The sequence below is a fragment of the Balearica regulorum genome, chromosome 3 (assembly GCF_011004875.1).
Source record: "Balearica regulorum gibbericeps isolate bBalReg1 chromosome 3, bBalReg1.pri, whole genome shotgun sequence".
Lineage (NCBI taxonomy): Eukaryota > Metazoa > Chordata > Aves > Gruiformes > Gruidae > Balearica > Balearica regulorum.
The window spans coordinates 96,417,830-96,437,807 of record NC_046186.1 but is presented as its reverse complement, the minus strand read 5'-3'; the positions used below and the strand labels follow the sequence as shown (position 1 = coordinate 96,437,807).

Genomic DNA, 19,978 nt, shown 5'->3' with positions numbered 1-19,978 from the left:
GTGGACAAAGTGGCATGCCTCTCTGGGCAAAGTTTAATACGACACCAATCCTTGTCCTCACGCTAGTATAGACCTGGAAGGGTCACCCACCTTGCTTCACATGCGAGTCAGGGTGTGAGCAGTGGGGACAACCATGACATTTAGATTGAAGCACTAGGCTCAGGTAGCAAAATACAATTGATACAAGTTTGGAGAAGGCTATCTGTTTCCTCACTTATTCAAAGAATAGCATGAGGCTATGCAAGATAAGCAACAGTAATGTCTACCCCCTCTCCAAATTCTCTCCTGAAGGAAGCTGTTTTAAAGTCAATATAAGGACAAAAGACAATGTTGAAATGCAGGCAGTTCAGTCTTTTCACTCCCTCCAAGACTTGTCACTAACTAAATAAGGTGGCTTCCTCCTCTCTGGGGAACAGATTTGATGTCTCTGCATCTGTTGTGGCTTTATTCAATACTGTGCTGAACAGCAGAGAACTGTGTGGCCTTTTGCAATGCAAATACCTTTTTTCCACCTCTCATTTGCCTGGATCGGCCCCGTTTCCAGCTCATGATATAATATTCTGATAACTCTGTTTCCAGCCTTACTTTCCACTAACAAAAACAACATCTGCCATCATTGATGTAAATATGGCACAAAATACTGTTTCATTTTGCCTTTACTAAAACATAGAGTCCATACCCTCCAGAATAATTTCTCCAGTCAAATATGCTATGGACTTCTGACATGAGAGACTACAGCAGAATGAGCTGTCACAGTATTAAGCCACTCTTCTGCCCCCTTCTCTACAGCTTCTCCTACAGCTATACAATTAAAATATATGTAATTAGGACATGTTACTCCAGTGTCCAGGGAATATTTAGAAGATACCTGCCTTTGACGTGTTTTCCACCTTGCGTAAACAACACAAGTATCAGATCGGAAAAGTCCTTAAATATACCAAAATCTTAAAAATAATCAGGGAAGCAGACCAAGTTTATGTAAATCAGACTGTTCAAACAACATAAGGAATGAATAGTTAAGAGAATAAAAATGACTGCTTACTAAAACAGTAATAGAAAATGTTATACTTGGGACAGCAGCTGTATCATAGAGGCTTACCCTACACACAGATGAGTTCCTGAGATGTCAGCAGGTGACAAGCCAGGTAGGAAGAACCACAGACTACTATGAGGCAGAAGTTTCTCATATCCTTATCTTTTAAGATAGCTTGCCAGCAAAGGATGATGTGCTCTAAAGCCAGAGAGTCTAAGTAACATGCCAAAGGCTAAGAAATTTGTAGCAGAACAAACTGAACTCAATCCCTTAATCACTGCATCATCATTCCTTGCCAACATTAAGGTTAAGCACTTGCAATTTAAAAATCCTTGTATGACAGTTAAAAGAAGAAAACCAGTTAGCGTATAAACAGAGGTTAGGTGTCTACTGCAGCATTACTGCGCTTGAGTTTTACACCAGGGGAAACTGCTTGTAATGCAAGATTGCGAGGGTGTTATCGACTGTCTCTGGAAGATTACTGAACTGCTGTTTGCATGCACCCACCTTGCCAGTAAGAAGCATCAAGGAGAAGCATCAAAATCTACAGATTTTGCACTAAAGTCTAGCTTTCATATTTTCTAACCAATTTTACCTCACCATCAACTGTAATACTGAAAGGAGCAGGACAGTTACAATCCTCAGGGAAAAACCCAGTGACTTCTATCTGCTATGCAGTTTCAAAGCTGTGGAGAGTAGCACAAGCTGACTAACTAATCGAGACATTCGAACTGCAGATGGAGGTTTAGGCACTGAGATCCGAGGGTGCACTGCAGGCCAGTTTAGTCATTGGTAGGCAGAGGCCAGGATGAAGTCACCTCACCATGTCAGAGAGCATCCTGGAAAATAAAAATCTTGCTCTTATGTTGCCATGCCCTGCTGGGGATGAGGGAAGATGAGCACAGTAAGAAGTCTTCTAACCAGATGATTCACTTACCTTTCTCCATTTGCAGGACAGAATCATCTATATTTTGTTTGCTGCTGAAAGACTGTTCCTGCTACACAGACACAGTGCACCTAACTTCTGAGAAGCACTGCCTTTGCTTTACACAGGCAGATGTGCTTCCCGCCCTGGAAAGGACAGACGCTGGAGAAGGATCTTTGGGATTTTCCCTAAACATCTTTAGGAACTAGATTTCACACAGAAATGTCACTATGCTCAGTCCCAGGTGTGGTTACGTGCTCCATAAGCATGTTTTGGCAATTCAAAATTGGGTACAGTGGCAAGGTGGCACAAACCAACTTTCAGGTAATTTAGATCATCTAGAGGTCATGAATGAAGGGGGGGGGGGGGAAGATAAGAGTAAAATGGTACCCTGCACATCAAAGCTTCAACCAGCAAGCACATCAATATCAAGAGTGTGAAATGCTTTGGATCACAGCTAAGGATGAATCATCAGGGTTCCCCTGCCTACAGAAATCTGTGATACAGAAAGCCAGCAGACTTTTACTGAGCTGCTAGAGAGCTTTGAGATGGGCTATATACACACTTACATGCCTAGACTATAGACCTGATAGAATAGGTAGCATAGAAGAGGGGTCCTCCTTACTAAAGTTGAAATCTACTCCAAAGATTTTTTTTGTGTCTGTATACTCTCTCTTTACAATGAGGAAGAAAAGTCCTAGCCCTAAAAAACCAAACCCAAATGGTTCCTTACATAAGGCCTCTAGAGTCAAAGGCAATTTAAGCAGTGGGACAATAACTTCAGATTTTTCACAATATGTTTTCAGGAGCTTTATTTTAGTGGTATGTAGAAAGTATTTGGAAGCTGTGAACTGAAACCTGAAAGAGCACAGAAGTTCATAATGAATGCTGACATCTGCTTAACCTCACACCTCTATTTCTGTTCCTGCTACAGCTATGACTGTCACTGATATTAATCAGTATCACTAACTTTCATACTAATTGTGAACACAGAAGATTTCAACTTCCAGCTGTAAGCACGGGCAGTAGCAGGAAAAACTGAGGGAAAAAAAAAGAAAAAGCTACAGCAAAAAATTTGACTTTCTGTATTTAATTATCAGCATGACCTGTCTTTAACCCAAACACTATGGTTAATAGGTTTCCTGTAGCCATCATGTGATTAGACAGCTCCTGCACCTGTTAGCATATTTAGGCATATATTTTTGTGTTAACGGCCAGTGTGTCTTTCTAAATAAGCCACGACTACATTTTAAATTGCTTAAGTCAACTTCCTCAAGCAACCACAAAGCGAGAGGTTCTCGTGGGAAAAAAAAAAAGAAAAGAAAAAAGTGCTAGGCATCAGTTTTCAGTTCAGAAAACCTCAATTAAACCTACAAATTATTTTATCAGAAGGGAAAAGAAATTAGAAGCTACCTGATCAAAATACAGAATAATAGAGTGAAATAACAGGGTCACAGGTGGAAAAATATCTCTATGTTTTATCTTTGCTTTTAAGTGCTGTTCCTTTACCCAGATTATCATAGATGACAAGTTCTCCAAGGGTAAACATTGTAGTATTAGTCTATAACTGCTCAGAACAATATAACTAATTCCCATTTGGGGAGAGGACAAAAGGCTTCTGGCACAGGGCACCTCACAGAGTAGCTCTAACACCTGGAAAATAATCTCAGTAAAACAATTAAAGGGTTGTTTGTTTGTTTTCCTAAGAAACAGCACAGCTGTTTATCCTATTCCTCCTTTCCCTTGCACCTCCAAGTGTTATCATTAATACAGTTTTCTTCTTCCAGATTATGTTTCAGGGCCAAAAATTTTGTGAGCCTAACTTACACTAACCCCCAAGTAACCCATTTTGACTCAATCCTCATCTCAACTCATTCCTTTGATAGCTCCTTGAAGGGCCAGACTCCCTGCCCGCACAGCACACCTGGCTCCTTTCCCATTGAAGGCGTAGGGGGATGACCGTGTCTGGGGTGGGTTTCACTTAAAGACTCCTTCTGTTATCAGTCACGTAAAGGCCTATTGACTGCAGTTAGGCTTTGTGCGTAGTGATGCGCACACACATGCAAAGTGTCATCGTGCCAAGTCCTCCCTGGTTACCAAGCAGTTGCTGCGACAGTGAGAAAGTGTGCTTGAGACTTTTGGTACAGTGAAGTGAAAATAGCTTTATATAACTATCTCCTACCAGCATTGTTCATGGTTTCATATGTGGGAATGAATGGGAAAGATACTCTAATATAAAATACCACAAGACTGGCAGTACCAGTTCAACTGTATTTGTGGGTTGCATAAGACACAGTTCTCTAGAATAGTGAAGGCTGTGCACTTTTCTTTAGCATGGACAAGACCTCAGATGCTATCTGATTATCTGATTCTGGCTTGCAGTCAACTAATCCCTTTGTATTTCCACACCGAGCTCTCGCACGAGCTCTGACCAGCCACATCCCCATGCTCAGCCTGCTCAAATTGGAGCAAGTATGCTTCATAAAAGGCTGCTCTGCTAAACATGCAGCCACCACCCAGCATTGCACAGAAGAGAAAGACTCATGATTTGGGTCTTTCTTCCAGCTTGCTTTTTTATTTGCAAAAGAAGCCATTTCTGTGAAAGCTGAGAGCAGAGAACAGACTTGTGTTCAGGTCTGACATTTGCCCAGGGTGACAAGAAGTCTGGTAGCTTGTAAAAGAATTTGATAACTAGATGATACAAGAGTGGAAAAGGGGACCTGCTAGCTTTCATCTAACTACAAACAACAACCCGACAAATAACTAGCAGGATAAGCAACCTAATCTGCCACAAGGATGCAACCAGGAGTTTGTTACCCATATCATCGTAATCAGATAAAGCCCTTCAATTTTTGTACAGAAATTGTGTTAACCTTCATAAATGCCTCCTATCTCATCTTCCCATGAAGCCATTCACTTCCGTATATCATTATTGCCTCTATAACATGCTAGTGACAACGAAGATGTGGTTATGTTGCCTCGGGGTTTATTGCTTGATTTCTGTTTTTGAAGTTGCCATATCTGCTCTGTGTACTAATTATGGTTTTATACTTATGGTTTGAAGAATGATGTTTAAAAAATAGCAAGCAAGAGATGAATCGCTAATATGGAAAAGTAGCTGTGCTGTTTTGCCTTCGGTTTTGCTATATGGTTTTGACAAGGATGATGCATGTGTGTCTCAGGCATTAAGCATGTTGGGTGGCCACGAATTAGCCAGCTACAGATTTGGGGTTTCCTGCTTACTCACATTTTCCCTTGCCATTTATGAAGTTGAAAAGAAAGCCTCAGGAGTGTTAAGCTATATGATTAAAAAAAAATCCATCCGCACAAACCCAAATGAGCACAGAGAGATAGCAGCAGGACGGGAAGCACAAATTATACCCTGCCCTGGCTATTCCCAAGCCCATTGAGGGAGACATCAGCCCACCACGAGCCCAGAGAAGCAGAGAGGCACAAGTGCTGGCAGGAACCCAAATTAAGGACTCAGAAGAAGGGGCACCCTGCCTGGGCCCATCCCAGGGTTGCCCCAGCAGAACCTCAGTCCCAGCATCCAGGCATGAAACCCATCAAGATGGGTCAATACTAGACCACCTTTTGGATGGAGAAAGGTTGCTGATCAGCCATATAGGACACATAGGATGTGGGGGAAGAGCATTTTGGGATTGCACAAGACTTACTACAGGATGTTTAGGGAAGGCACCAGAGGTAGGAAAAGGGATGGATTTAGGTGATTTGGGGATCAACAAGAGTGGGGAAAATAGAGAGGTAAGGGGATATAAAAGGTTGGCCAATGTAACCACTTGGCTGTTTGGGACACTTATGTGACCACACACTGCCTTTTCTTCTTTAATTAGTTTCTAACTCTTTTTCTGAGTGAGGGACTCTCTATTGATTATGCATGTGTGTGTATGGGGGGGTGGGCAGCGTCTGAGTGCAACTAGTGGAGTCAGACTACAGGTGGGAGGGCCCGTGTGTCCATGGGGTGAGTGCAGGTGTGTGAGTGTGCAGTGCTGGCAAAGAGCAAACTGACCTAGCTGGTGAGGAGCTGAACCAGCCTGAGAGCCAGAGGACTCTTTAGCAGCGAGAATTGTGGGAGCTGGCTACTAGAGACCAGAGCCAAAAAAAAAAAAAGAAATATATTTTTTTCTCCCCATTCCTCACTGTCCTGCTCAGCCAGAGAGGGGAGCAGGATGCTGCCTTTGCTACTGTCTGGGAATGCATCATCAGCCTCACTGCTGGTTGGAGCTGGGGACGCAGCAGCCTCACGTATCTCAGGCCACTGATGCTGCATTTTCCCCTTAACAAAGTATTCTTTTCTGAATAATTATTATTATTACTACTCACACATAAGTTGTCACTACTCTATACCACAAGCCTGTTTCATGATGTAATCTAATTGTCAAGAGAGACCTATACGCAACAAATATTGTTTCAGCACTCTATCTTCTCAAATACATTCTGACCTTTAAAAAAAATAAGGTGCACTGGCTACTATATTAATAATTCTCTGGAACTTAGATCAAGGCAATTTAATTGAGGAAAAAGTAACTTAACAGTCATGACAGAAAGAACCATCTATTTTTCACAGGAAAGAGCAGATGTGTTTGCTGTACACAGGCAAATCCCTCACTGGGATCATGATGGACCTGCCCATCTCTTAATTTATCCACCATCAGATGTTAAAGGCCATAGCCCTTCAGAGATGAGGAGAAGTAGACATTCGACACCAAACACAGTCAGAGAAAACTCTGCCTAAAGAGTGTGCAGGCTATATAAACAGGAAAGGAAACACAGGCAGGGAGAGGCAGAGTGCCTTTCCCCAGGTCATACACCAGGTCCTTGACAAAGCCAGAAATAGACCTCTGGCTTCCTGAGCCCCCTCCATCCCACAGCACACCTGGTCTCCCATGCGGTTAGGCTGCAGACATCACTGTCGTGTAGAGACGCCCATCAGACATCGGTGTATCTGGAGAACAGAGCAGCAGCAACCTCACACGAGTGGCACGTTTACTCTTTTCAGGAACTGAAGTTTCAGCAGAAGAAATTGGGCCAGCAGGTATTACATAGCAATGACTATTTTAATAGTCTTCACTCCAAATTGGCTTTCTGTCCTTTTCTGGATAGCATTTAAGGGATGTTTTGCACTATAAATTCATAGTTTCTTTTCCCATGTAAGAGACTATTTTTATTACCAGACAACATCACCGCAGAGCCTAGTTATGCAACTGCTAAGAAAAACTCCCGTTTTAAACACTAATAAAACAAAAACCTATCACAAGAAGAAATCACTCTACTGGACAAACTTCAAACCAAATATACAGCACTGTTGTATCCCTTAGCCTCCGAACAGTGAGGCATTTCACCCTGGAAGTGATTCTTAATTGTGCAACTGATTTGAAGTACAGAAATATTCATTCTTACATATTCAGTATGATGACAACTGCAGTGTCTGAAATGAACGCTGGGGTCCCAACCTTGTTGACCCACAGGCAAAATTCATCAGGTGAGAATCAGATCTGAATTTACTCTTCTGAGCCCTTTTCTATCAGACACAGGGCAGCGCTTGGGATCATTAGGTAACACAAAATCAGAGTTGCAGGCGGTGGTGCCTCATTCAAGAGCAGCATCTGCGTCATTCCCACCCAGCAGCATACGTACTCAGTGCTCTACTTCATACCCCCAGGCCTGTTTGGCCATGTTAATGCAATAATAAGTAGGCGGTTTGGTTTCAGTTTTCTTATTTTTACTATAGCAGAAGGCTTTGGAGGAGGGTTTGAATTGTAACCTAAGGAAATTTTATATACAGTTTATATAGAGTTCTTAAGCCTCTGGGCTTCTTCCTCTTCCAGCAAAAGCACACCTCAGCTGAACAAAATACACCTTCCCTCTCTCCCAGGTTTGAGGTATTTACACATATGTTACTCAGTGGTCACCTGTTGTTACCTCTCTTCGCATTAAAACAATTATTCAAGTACCAAAATGTGAGCGCCTCGATACATACAGACATACACCATCACCACATGAGCATCACGAGGAGTGTGTCCTGCCTCATGCAATCCCATGCCGCACTGCTCCCACCCCTGCTCACTCCCACCCACAGCTGAAGGGAATCTACCTGTAAAGCCTCCAAGCCCAGGAGAAAGGAGGTCTGGGCACAGACTGTGCTCCCACCTGCTTCCCATGGCATTTCAGCCCCTTTATCCTTAAGGTTTAATTGTCAAAGTCAAGGCAGAAGTGGCACAGCCCACCCTACTATCTCCTGAGGAGGGAGCGGGGCAGAGGGAGAGGACAGCAAAGCACAACTCCGTGCTCAGCCACAGCCTTGTGTCAGGCAAGCGAGCGTGGCGACAGGCTGCTGCCCAGGGAGGAAGGGGGGGAAGCTCCTCTCACCCCACTTCTGGTCCTGCCCCTCCTGCCAGGGGCAGCTCCCCATGCACCACCAGGTAACTCATTAGAAAAAAAAAAAATCCCTGTTTTGAGACACAATACTTTTATTTGGCAAAATCTTGCTGTTCTCAAATGGCAGGCTATGCCGCGACTGAAGAACGAAGGCCCGAACGTTTCGATGATGCACACACAGCCTGGAGTAAACCAGAGTGAATTAATAATGCTACACCTGGGCAGTTAGTGCACACGCTGCCTATTACCAGGAGGCTGCAAGCCAAGTGCCATTAACCTCCAAGGCAGATCGTTATTAGACCATAACACCCAACCTGTCATGTCTCATTGTTTCATTAACACAGTTCTGGAAAGCCTCTAATAAAGTCAGGGAAACTGTTGCCTCAAAATTAGCAGAGATTACAAGATTTTCCACGTGGATACTGAAGAGAAGAAAAGGAAGATTATTACAATAATTTTAAGGGCATTAGAGATAACTGTGATAATTTTGCTTCTGATCTAAAGCCCACTGAAGGCAGTAAACAGGCTCCTACTCTTTTCTTCTGAAACAGTGATTTTATTATTATAAATACGATTCTCCCCCACTCATTTCTTAAATTAAATTAGAAGTTGCCCAGCCCAGAAGAAACCTGTAATGCATGTACCAAAGTATTTGCATGGCTGACAAGCTGTGTCTTTGAATCTTCATGAAAGGCATATAATTGTGTTTAGTGCAATTTATTTGTCATTAAAGAAATAAGCTTTGATCCAAACATCTTTGCAACAGAGATCCAAAGAAACTAAAACTCCAGGTCTATTTTAAAGCAATGTGCATTTAACATTCATTCCTTTCCCTAACCAATTAGGAAATTTATTACCTAGTAGGTTATAGAAATATAACAAAGAAAAAAGTTATACTTATGTAACTTTATTAATGCCTCATAACTTATAGCTGGGCTAGTTTGTTGTTGGATTATTTTTTTAAAGAAGGGATATTCTCATCTAATTTAAACCGAAAATCTTTGGGACAAGGATTATTGACCACTCCACCACCCTGGAAAGCTTAGATAGCACCTAACCAAGTAGGTCTCCAGTGTTTCAATGGGTCCTGAATGCCAGCTGAAAAAAATAAACAGAAATTTAACTGGGAAAGAAAGAAAAAGAGACTTTAAAATCATTCATGGATATGTTTCCATTAAAGTTTTTTAATCACAGCGGCAGCTTGTCTGCATTTAAATAACTCTCTGCAATGTACTTCTATCCATAAGGAAGGAACCAGCTAGCTAAGGTTTTTTGTTTGTTTTCTTTTTTCTTTCTTTCTTTTTTTGGTTTAATCAAGACATGAGCAAAACAAATGCTCCAGGATGTGATCAGAAAAAAAAAAAAAAGAAAAAAGAAAGAAAAAACTCCAATAGAAAAAATTGTGTTTTTTCCTCTGCCAAATGCCTCCAGGAAACTTTCTGTGGGAGTTGGGACGTTCATCTCCCAGAATCTGGCCCCTAGTGAGGAATTGCAGCATGCCAAGCCAAGAAGGGGGAGGGTAAAAAAGGAAGCAACTTCTACACTGATTGTGAAATAATCCGGATCATCTAATTTCCTATTACGCATGTGAAATATTTCTTTAAAAGGAGGAAAGTTAGAAGTTGTGATTGCTTAAAAAGAAAGCCTTTAAAGACTGTACTAATTTGACTTTCAAACTGGTTCTTATCCACATGAAAGTTAGTTATTACGTCATTTAAAAAAAAAAAATCACAACACTCATAGTGGATGGGACCATCTTTTGGCCACATCAGTCTCTGCAGCCTAGGTTAGCCTGTTTCCAACACTGGCAAATACCAGCTGCTTGGGGAAAAACATAAGGCTGACACAAGCACGAGGTAACACCTCACCAGATTACTCTGCCGGGGTCAACACAGTTCACAGGTCTCCTGTGAGACTCCCAGAACTCTTGAACCCACATGAAGTTCTAGCAGCTCTAGCCTCTGCTCAATAGCTTAGATGGCATTACAAACCACCACCCCTTGCTTTAAACCCTAAACCCACTAAAAGTTTTCAGGTCCCCTGGATCTCATAAGCAGCAGCAAACAACTACTTCCTTTTCATCTTCTCCTTCGCTGTGGCATCAAAAGCCTTTGTCCATCCTTTCTCGGTGGCTGCTTTCCCAAGAAAGGAAGCCCCGAGCCTATCTGCCCCTGTCCAGAAGCTGTTCAGCGCTCTTACCATTACCGCTGCTCTGATTTGAATCTTCTCTAGCTCTAATCTACCTCCTCCGATGCGGAGCTGCCCTTAGCCCTTTTCTGCGCTGTACTTATCCCATAGCGTGAAGCCTCAATGCAGGCAACAGTGGAACCAGACTCTTCCAAAAATCAGTAGCAAGGCAGGCATTTGGATTTTGCATTCATCAATTCCTCACGGTCTGGCAGACAAACACATTCTTAAAAACCCCCAAAAACAAAACACCAAAACCAAACAACCTGTACCCAAACAAAATCCAGGTTTTCATTTTAAGTCACAATTTTTGAGTGAAGGTAAGTCAGATTTGTTAACCAGTATTTTTTTTAAAAAGAGAAGATAGTCCTAGAGCAGCCTCACTGATACGATCAGCTTAGTTAAATGAACTTTCTAATGGTACCATGCTAGTTTGAATTATTATTCATATGAAGATCCTTTTATTCCAACTAAACTGACATAGAAATTGTCATGCTGTGAAGACAAAGCTACTTTAGAGTGCCCGCGCAGTAGAAACAGCTCAGTCCTAGTGAATTTGTCTCTAGAATACCCCTGTTAATTTAGCTCTACCTTAAAAAGGGCCTGAAATATAGTTGTCAGGCTCCTAAGTGCAAAAGATCCATTCTGGAAAGTCTAGTTTTCCATTTGTTTTTAAGTAACAACCAGTGCATGCCTTTGAGAACGTCCCAAGAGGTAAACTGGGTTTCTGTCCCCAAATGGAAAGACAGAATTAGCTGCTGCTTCAGACATTTTCCACTCCTTTCCTTAGATTCATTGAGCTCTCCAGGGAGGTGACTGCAGAAGTAGATGAGGAAATCATGTGTATAAGGATGCGATGGAGCTGGAAACATCAGGGCATGAACTGCATTCCCCCTTGTCCTGTGATGACCATTGGCTGGATCTTGCAGGAGGATCCACAGGCTCATTGCTGCTGTCAGACCCAGCAATGGCTCAGGAAAAACTTTGCCTGTGGAGCTGTAGAATCCAGGCAGAAAAGTAAAATACAGCTCCGCCACAACAACATTGGTAAGCAGAGAATGCCAGATCCACAGGGTCTGAATTACAACACAGGAACAGCTTCAGCTCCTTCGGATCTGACCCCAAACCAAGCCAACACCGGAGAAAGCAGAAAGCTTTGCTTGTAACTGGAGAGTACAAGTCCAGGCCTTTGGCACAGTCTTTAGGGAACAACATTTTAAAAAGCTGTGGAAGCCCAGCCAAAGATGCAGAGATGAAGCATTCATAGCATGCATTCTAATAATTTCTGTTTATACAGCTTAGGAAAAAAAAAGCCTAACTAAAACTAATTCGTTTTTGTGTGGGAATCTGCTCTGGTTTAACTCAAAGGTCATTTTTAAGTCTGTGTGCATTTACAGTGCTAGACAAATATTTGTCAAATATACAGGCTGCTGGTCTCGTTTAAAGATAAAGGTTATGGGGGAGGAGGGGAAGGGAAAAAACCCAACCAATGCAGAACACAAAACTGAATGAACCTTAAGGAAGAGCATCCATCTGCTAGAGGACACATTCCTGCTAGCAGAGACTGCCACCTTTTGGGGAACGGCTTGAGAGGCCGACCAGAAAAGGGGATGCTCCACCTTTCCCATATGTTTCCAGTCTTCTTTCTGTATTTGTCTGTATGTCAAGAAAGTCAAACAGCTTTAATTTCTCAGCTAACTTCCAGTATAGGAAAAAATAATATTTACAATAGGATCCCTGAACTGTGCTAGTTTGGGTTTTTTTCCTACATTCCTTAAAATACAAGGTATATTTTTTACAGTCTGTTCATGTCATCTGCTGCTACTGTTTTTGAGTCTGTTAGCCAATTTCAGTCAAATTTTCTATAGGGAAAAATCTCTCTGATAACAACATCCTAACTTGCTGCCTGAGAATTAGCAGCTGAGAAGAGCTACATTCAAATTCATGCCTCATTTGGGGAAAGTAAAGGAGGAACTTAGCGATGACACTTCTTGGCTGGTAGCAGCCAGACAGCATGGCCATGGCTCTCCACTAGCTACTGCAGATACTCCTTACTCCAGGCCCCAGTGCTGACCCCAGACACAGAAAACAATGAGACAAATGGGGATCATTATGGTAGGTAAGCCAGGAAGGAAAATAGATCACAGGTCAATTGGATTAAAACATCATTGGCTCTTCTACTCTTTCAGTGGCTTGTCTTGCTGATACACTGGGACAGAGCCCACAGGGAGAAAACTAAATACTTTCCATTCTTTGGATATGTTTTGTATGGATGCTTTTATATCATGTGTGAAACATTATTATTAAAGATATTAGCTTAGGATTTTTGGATATGTTTTACCTGCCATGTGTCATCAAAATAGGTCATCAGATTTAAAAAAAGAAAAATATTAATACTACAAAAAACTGAACTGTTATAAGAAAAATAATCTTACCACATTGTCCTGACTTCAGGTGGGATAGAGTTAATTTTCTTCCTAGCAGCTGGTTAGTGCTGTGTTTTGGATTAGGATGAGAGTAGTGTTAATAACACACAGATATTTTAGTTGTTACCAAGCAGTCAAGGACTTTTCAGCTTCTCATACTGGCCTGTCAACAAGGAGGAGAGGGGCACCCAAGAAGCTGGGAGGGGACACAGCCAGGGCAGCTGACCCAAACCGGACAAAGGGATATTCCATGCCATATGATGTCATGTCCAGTATATAACTGGAGGTTGGCCAGGACATGGGGCAGCTCAGGAACTAGCTGAGCTTTGGCTTCAAGTGGTGAGAAATTGTGCTGTTCATCACTTGCTTTGTATATTCTTTTATTATTATTAATCTTCCTTTTCTGTCCTATTAACTTGTCTTTATCTCACAAGTCTTACTTCTTTGTTGTTTGGTTTTGTTGTTTTTTTCATTCTCTCCCCCATCCCACTGGTGGGATGGGGAGTGGTGAACAGCTGTGTGGTTGTTTTAGCTGCTGGATGGTTTAAACCACAACACAGATCTGTTGAAGTAGAAGCAGCAAATTCAGTAATTTCTATTGTCCTTCTACCCCCTCTTGACAGAGGGGGTTTAGGTTTTATTTTCCCTTTTTAAACCTAATTGCCCAATTTCAATCCCATTTTGACAGAGACAGAGGCCTCAGGGATATTAGGTTCTTGTAAGAGTCCTGACAATAGGTAGGGAAAAGAAAGACAGCCTCAACACCTCACGGAGGGACAGACTGCAGCCAGAGCTCAGGCACACCATTAGACACAAGTACAGGAAACCAGACATCAGCTGATCGTTACAAGAACGTGCAGTCGCACACTGCTGCCTGCTCTGACTGGCAAGCGTTTTATCTCTCAGCACAACCTGTGGCTGCACCCCACTGTGAAGTCACTCTTCTAACCTGCCTTTTTCTGTTTCTATAAAAAACTCTTCTCACCAAGACTGGATCTCCCTCACTTGCTTTCTCACATAGGGAACCCTGCAGTTTCAAACTACAGCACAAACCTTCTGTACAGCCCCTGGGGGCAGCGACACCAAGGGCTGCATTTAGAATCATGGAAACGTTTAGTTTTGAAAAGTCCAGTGTACACCCAGCACTGCCAAGTCCACCACTAAACCATATGCTTAAGTGCCACATCTACATGCCTTTCAAATTCTTCCAGAGATGGTGGCTCAACCACTTCCCTGGGCCGGAGCTTGCCATCTCTGGCCAGCTAAACTACCTTTCAAACCTGTAAGATGTTTTCTTCTGTCACCATAAAGGAGACTGTGAGGACATTGTCCTTCAGAAGGTCCAAAGCCCATACATTTTGCCCTTGTACTGCAAAAGGGAAAAAGGCAAGAGACTGGCATTCAGTGTGTCTTCTAGAGCAATCTTTCCCAACAAGTCTTCCACTCCACCCAGCTGCTGTCCCTGCTAGGCTGCTACATGACCCCACCTGCATTTATGTAAAATTGGATCTACAAAGAGTTACCAGGACTGTGAATGAAAAATGACACAGAGGGAGGAGCAACGAATGCCACACAAGGTTCAGTGCTGGAAGGGTGAGAGTAAAATGCTATTTGGACAACATGAGAAATTTTGCTTGCAAGGGGCATGCTTCTTCTTTCTCAGCTTATCGAAAAGAAGGAGAAGCAGCACGTTGGGCTGCAGAGGGTACCAAAGGAAGAAGGACTTCTGCACAGCCATGTCAGACCCAGCACCTCAGCGAGACAGATGCTAGAAGACACCCTGGTCTTCCTGTGCTGCTGATTTTCCTCTCCAGTGAGGAAGGGGAGACAAAAGATTAAGCTGAGCTTGGTGCCTCACCTGAAACATGCTGACACTACACTGGTTACACACCATAACCCTGCAGCCTGAAAACAGCAAAAAAGCACCAGATCTCTCTTTAAGTCCTTACAGGCTTTCCTAGTCTTTAGGATGTACACTACAGATAAGTTATTACCTATTTATTCACATTTTCTGTGCTGAAATACTGTAGTAGTTACAAGCAACTGAAGCCCACATATAAATTCAAAACCCAAGATGAATCTTGCAGCAGCAATTCTAGACTGAACCCAATTAGAACAGCACTTGTTACAATTCTGATGGTAGCCAGGTGTGAGGAGAACACTTAACCTTAGAAGATTTATTCAACCATAGCTTAAAGTCTAAAGCATCTTAGGGAAGGATGCTCTTAAAACTCCTGCTATCGAAGGGGCTACAAATTCAGCACCTCTGAATAAAGGATTGAGGCCATAATAACTTTCCACCTCATACAGGCTCCGGAAAGAATGTGCTCCCACCACCACAGGAGAACATTCTCAAACATCAGCTTGTGCAAAGAGAACACAAGTCAGGCATTTTCTAGTCTTGATAGACAGAGGGATTGTTCACTGCACAGGAAGAACAAGATAAGTTATTTCACCCTTGAAAAGTTAGTCTTGTCAGAGACAGAAATTCAGAATATCCTTTTGTAGACAGACATCTTTGAAGGATGCTACAACTCTGGTGAGCCAACGAGTTAATTTCCTTGTTCTCCTGGGGGGAAAAAAAAAAAAGCATCTTCTCCATTGGAATTGCTGTAGCAGAACTGACACAGATACAAATTCAGCAAGCTGAAGAACACTGTTGGGAATATGTGACAGCTAAAGGCTTGTCTGAATCTTTGCCCAGACCAGACACTGACACAAGATTGTGCTGATCCCAAGTTTCCAGTATTCTATTAAGAAGTGACAAATAACATGACCCCAGACAAGCCAAAAAGTAATTCAACCCTTTGCAGTTCTCAATCCAAAGGTAGGCAGGCTCACTCTGAGAAGATGTCCCTGAAAACCAGTTAAGTAAAAACAATTTAAGCTGTCATGGTCTTACTGATCTGCCTACAGCACTGCTCTGGATTGCCTCCCTTCTGCAAGCCTTGTTGTCTGTTGCTTTACTCTCAGTGTCAAGGGCATAACTGGCTTGGCCAGGAAAATGGATCAGGGCAAGAATTTCTCCTCTGGCCATCCCATGGAATGGGGTGAAAAAAAAATCAGGCTCCAGGGGACCATTGCAGTAAAATAAAATGGATAAGCTGCTAGGCCAGCAGAAATGTTCAAATATGTTTTTTCCTTAGAACAAACAATAAGCTACTCACCAAAACCTATCAAGACAAGCTTTAACACCAGGATAGAAGAGCTTTCTGCGAACCAGCCACACCAAGTGTGTGCCACCTTAAATCACCTGGGAGAATTTTTTTTTTTTAACCTTGTCAGATGAATAAATATTTTCTGTTCTAGGTGCCAGAATGATGCTGGATAGACATGTCTACCAGCCTAACTTGCCAGTCTAGCTAAATCTAAACAAACATGTCAGCATTATTTTAGTCAAAGACAATTTTTAGTCCATATCCCTTACTTGTTGCTCTGGTTAGATTACTAAACAGATGTTACTTGAAACATTTAAGTAGAATAAAATTCTAAATCATACATGATCAACTAGGAGATTTAGGACACTGCATACTAACAAGTTGAAATCTCTCAAAAAATTCAGCGAGGTTTGGTCATCTGCATCCCTTTGGCTCCTTGGAACTCTATCCTTGCTACATTTAAGCAAATGTTTTCAAAGGTTGTTTTACCTCTAGTCTTCCATCAACCTCCCTTATTTCTAAAGGAAGGGGAAAAAAAGAAAAAAGAAAAAAAGTCACCTAGACAACAGTTGTCTGCCCTGGGGTGAACATAGCAGCAAGTGTATTAAATTATTTTGAAACCTTCTAGCATTTCCTCTAAAATGACAACCAACATTTAAAAAACACCAACAAAAACCCCACAAAACTACAACACCAATGTAAAAGCAAGGCTGAGTTACAAAGCAAAGATGCAAGGATGACTTTTAGTTGGAAACCCCTCTGCACCCAGTGCAGCAAATGATAATCTCCAAGAGAGGGCAGTCTTAGACTAGGGATGATTCTCAGAGGACTTTATTGTTGTTCTGCCTGATTTGACCACATGTATCAAAGAAGCTTGGTGTTTAAATAGCACCGTCTATATGTGCTATATATCTATATGCATATATGTCAAAACTTACAAGTTAGCCTCCCGCAAGCTTCAAAAGGGAGGGGAAATATTATTTCCCTTTTACAAATGATATAACATAAGGGACAGCATTCTCTATGTGGACTTAGTCCAACAAAAAAGTATACAGTTAAGCACATGCTCATCTTTAAACACACCATCAATTCTACACCAGTCAACAACACTTTTCCTCATTTCTGAGTTCACCAGCAGTAAGATCAAGGTGAGGGGCAATCACACAGATTCTGAAAGACCAAATATTAGCACAGCAAAAATAATAAAAAAACCTCACAATTTATAGTGTTTCCCCCCAAAGACAAAGGTTCTTCTGGGCTTTTTTTTTTTTTTTAAAAAAAGTCAATATCAGCCAGCTACACTATGCTAGCCCTGCTGTCTGCTGAGTAAAGCAGAGGCTTTACTACCTAAACAATTAGGGAGAGAAAACTATAGCAGACCAGAGTCTTTATCTTTCTTCAAATCCTCAATGAAGGCCATCTGGAAAAAGTCAGCCCCAAAATACAGCCCAGTACCTTCTTTCTTGCCAGTGAGCAGACTAGGTTCTAGAAAGACATAAAACTTTCCACTAATTCCCACTGCTTCCAACCCCTCTGCACTTTAGACTTATTTTGACAATGGTATTTCCAGATTGATAGTGGTTCCCAGGCCCTGGAGCAACACCACATCTCAGGTGTCAAAGAAGACAGCCTGGCTGGAAATAATCCAAGTCCTGCAAGCCACTTACCTCTACCTACACTGATGCTGAAGGTAGAGCCACCAGTTGACATGCAGGAAGAAGCACCCAGAGCTCTGGGGACCAGGGGCAGCAGTGCTTGTGCCAGAGTCAGATGGAGCAGCAGTGCACTGGAAACAGACACAGGCTGTCTGTCCTTCAGGAGCACTGGAGAAACACTTACCAAACTAGGGATGGAGGAACAACAGCGAGCACAGTACTAGTTCAAATCATCTAAGTAACAAGATCACGATTCATGCACATGCATGTCCTGCTAGGGCACTTAGCCCAGCTGCACACCATCACACAGCACCTGTGAGATTCACCTGCTTTTGCCTTACAGACATGTAAGGCAACATAAAGGCCACAGACATGCTCATTCCAGTCAGAGAAACTGGAGTCCAGTGAATTCTGTTCCTTTAACCAGAATGACCCTCAACATCTTAGATATGCACCTCATCCTTTTTCTCTGTATGTCTCTCCCAAGCATTCACATGAAGCCAGTTTTGTCCATGCTGGTGACCAATTCCATTAATGAAATTGGACTTCAATTTCACTAACTGGTGAAAGAGGTCACACGCTCATTTCTTTTCTCCAGTAAAGTTAACCCACATAGATATCAGGAGTTTCATAACAGCAATTAGACTTTCGGGGCAGAACACCCCCCCCCCCCCCCCCCCCCCCCAAAAAAGAACACAGGGGAGAGATTTCTTAGTAGAAATTAAGGTTATTTACTGTGATTTTAAGGCTGCAGAAGCAAGCAAACAAGGATCTATTTTCTTGCTCCCCTCACTGAAGTACTCAAAAATCTCCCAAACAAGCGCTCCACCAGCTTCTGCTGCTGACAGAACACCACCATGGGAAACACCAAACAACTCAGCTCAAAGTTGCTGCCCAGCCTGCATACCTGGAAAGGTTTGTGGGTGTAGTGAGACTTACAGCTGTACTATCTCATCAGCCTCCACAGTGGTAATATTCTTGGGTACTTTCGCAAGCCAGAACAGCTAACCCAGCTGCCACTGAGGTTAACAGAATGATTTTCACTGGTTTCAGTGAAAGTTGGACCAGGCTGTAGCAGAGATGCTATCTACATGGCAAGGTCCTTGGATGGAAGCATAGAGGTAGGCTTTCAATATTCTCTTCAGACAATAAAGCAAACAACTTATCTCAAGAGACCATGGCTTTTAAGAAGCCAAATGACCATTTCAGTAACACCCATACAATGCTGGGTATTTCAAATGGTTTGAAAGAAGTTGAGTCCATGAAGAGCTAAGCAACTACAATTCCCCAGCTCCAAACAAGAAGAAAGGAATCCAAAAAGCGTAGAGTTAACCTACAAGTTAACTACAAACATGATATTTCTTAAAGAAAAGCCAAGAACACAACAGGTTTTACCTCTCTGCAGAGATACGCTGTGTCTGCAAAGTGTCTTATTTTTAAACATGCGACAGACACAAAAACTAGCCCTTTTACAACCAAAGCACAGACAAAAGGATAACTCAAAAACATTACTGTAATTTAGGCCAAATGGTTCGGGTCTTTGGAAATAAAATGGCAGATGATAAAGAGCACTGGGATGTAGGGTGTGAGGCTCCTCTAAGGAGGCTGAGCCCACACCTGGCTGTGATCAGTGGCATCCCAGGTGCAAGCACTTACCCAGTCAAACCTCACCTCCCACCACTGCAGGGGAAGGGCAAGCCACTTGCATACACAAACACACACTCTTTACACCCCAGTTTTGTACATTGGGGAGTCATTCCCCTAACAGTAATGCAACTAGGAGCCAATCTTATTCCACAAAACAGTTTATAAACCTGAAGGCAGCAGGCAGGACCAAAAAACATTCTTCTCCAGCAGAGCTTATGTTAATCTAAAAAGGGATATCAGAAGATCTGAAAGTCTCTTCTCCCAAACCCTGAGTCCATACAGCATACCTAGCAGCTGCTCATGACTACGGACAGTAGACTGGCCTTTAAACCAGTCCCAAAAAGACTGGGAGCAAAAGCATCCAGCTTAGAGGAACAACCCCTTATGCAACTAGCAGAACCACACTTAACTCTTTGCAACAGACAAATTGCTCCATAAAACTGGGGGACAGCAGGCAGAAGTCCCACCATCTGCCTTTACTGACACTATCTTCCCCCACCCATGCCCGCCAGGCTCAGGGTGGCAGGGAGCACACCTGAGCACACAGG

General features: G+C 42.5%; 1 long non-coding RNA gene across 20 annotated transcripts in view; it reads right to left on the bottom strand.

The window, feature by feature from the left end:
* LOC142601077 (uncharacterized) overlaps positions 1-19,978 on the bottom strand; it is a 102,860-nt gene that overhangs the window by 82,410 nt on the left and 472 nt on the right. The window lies entirely within an intron of this gene.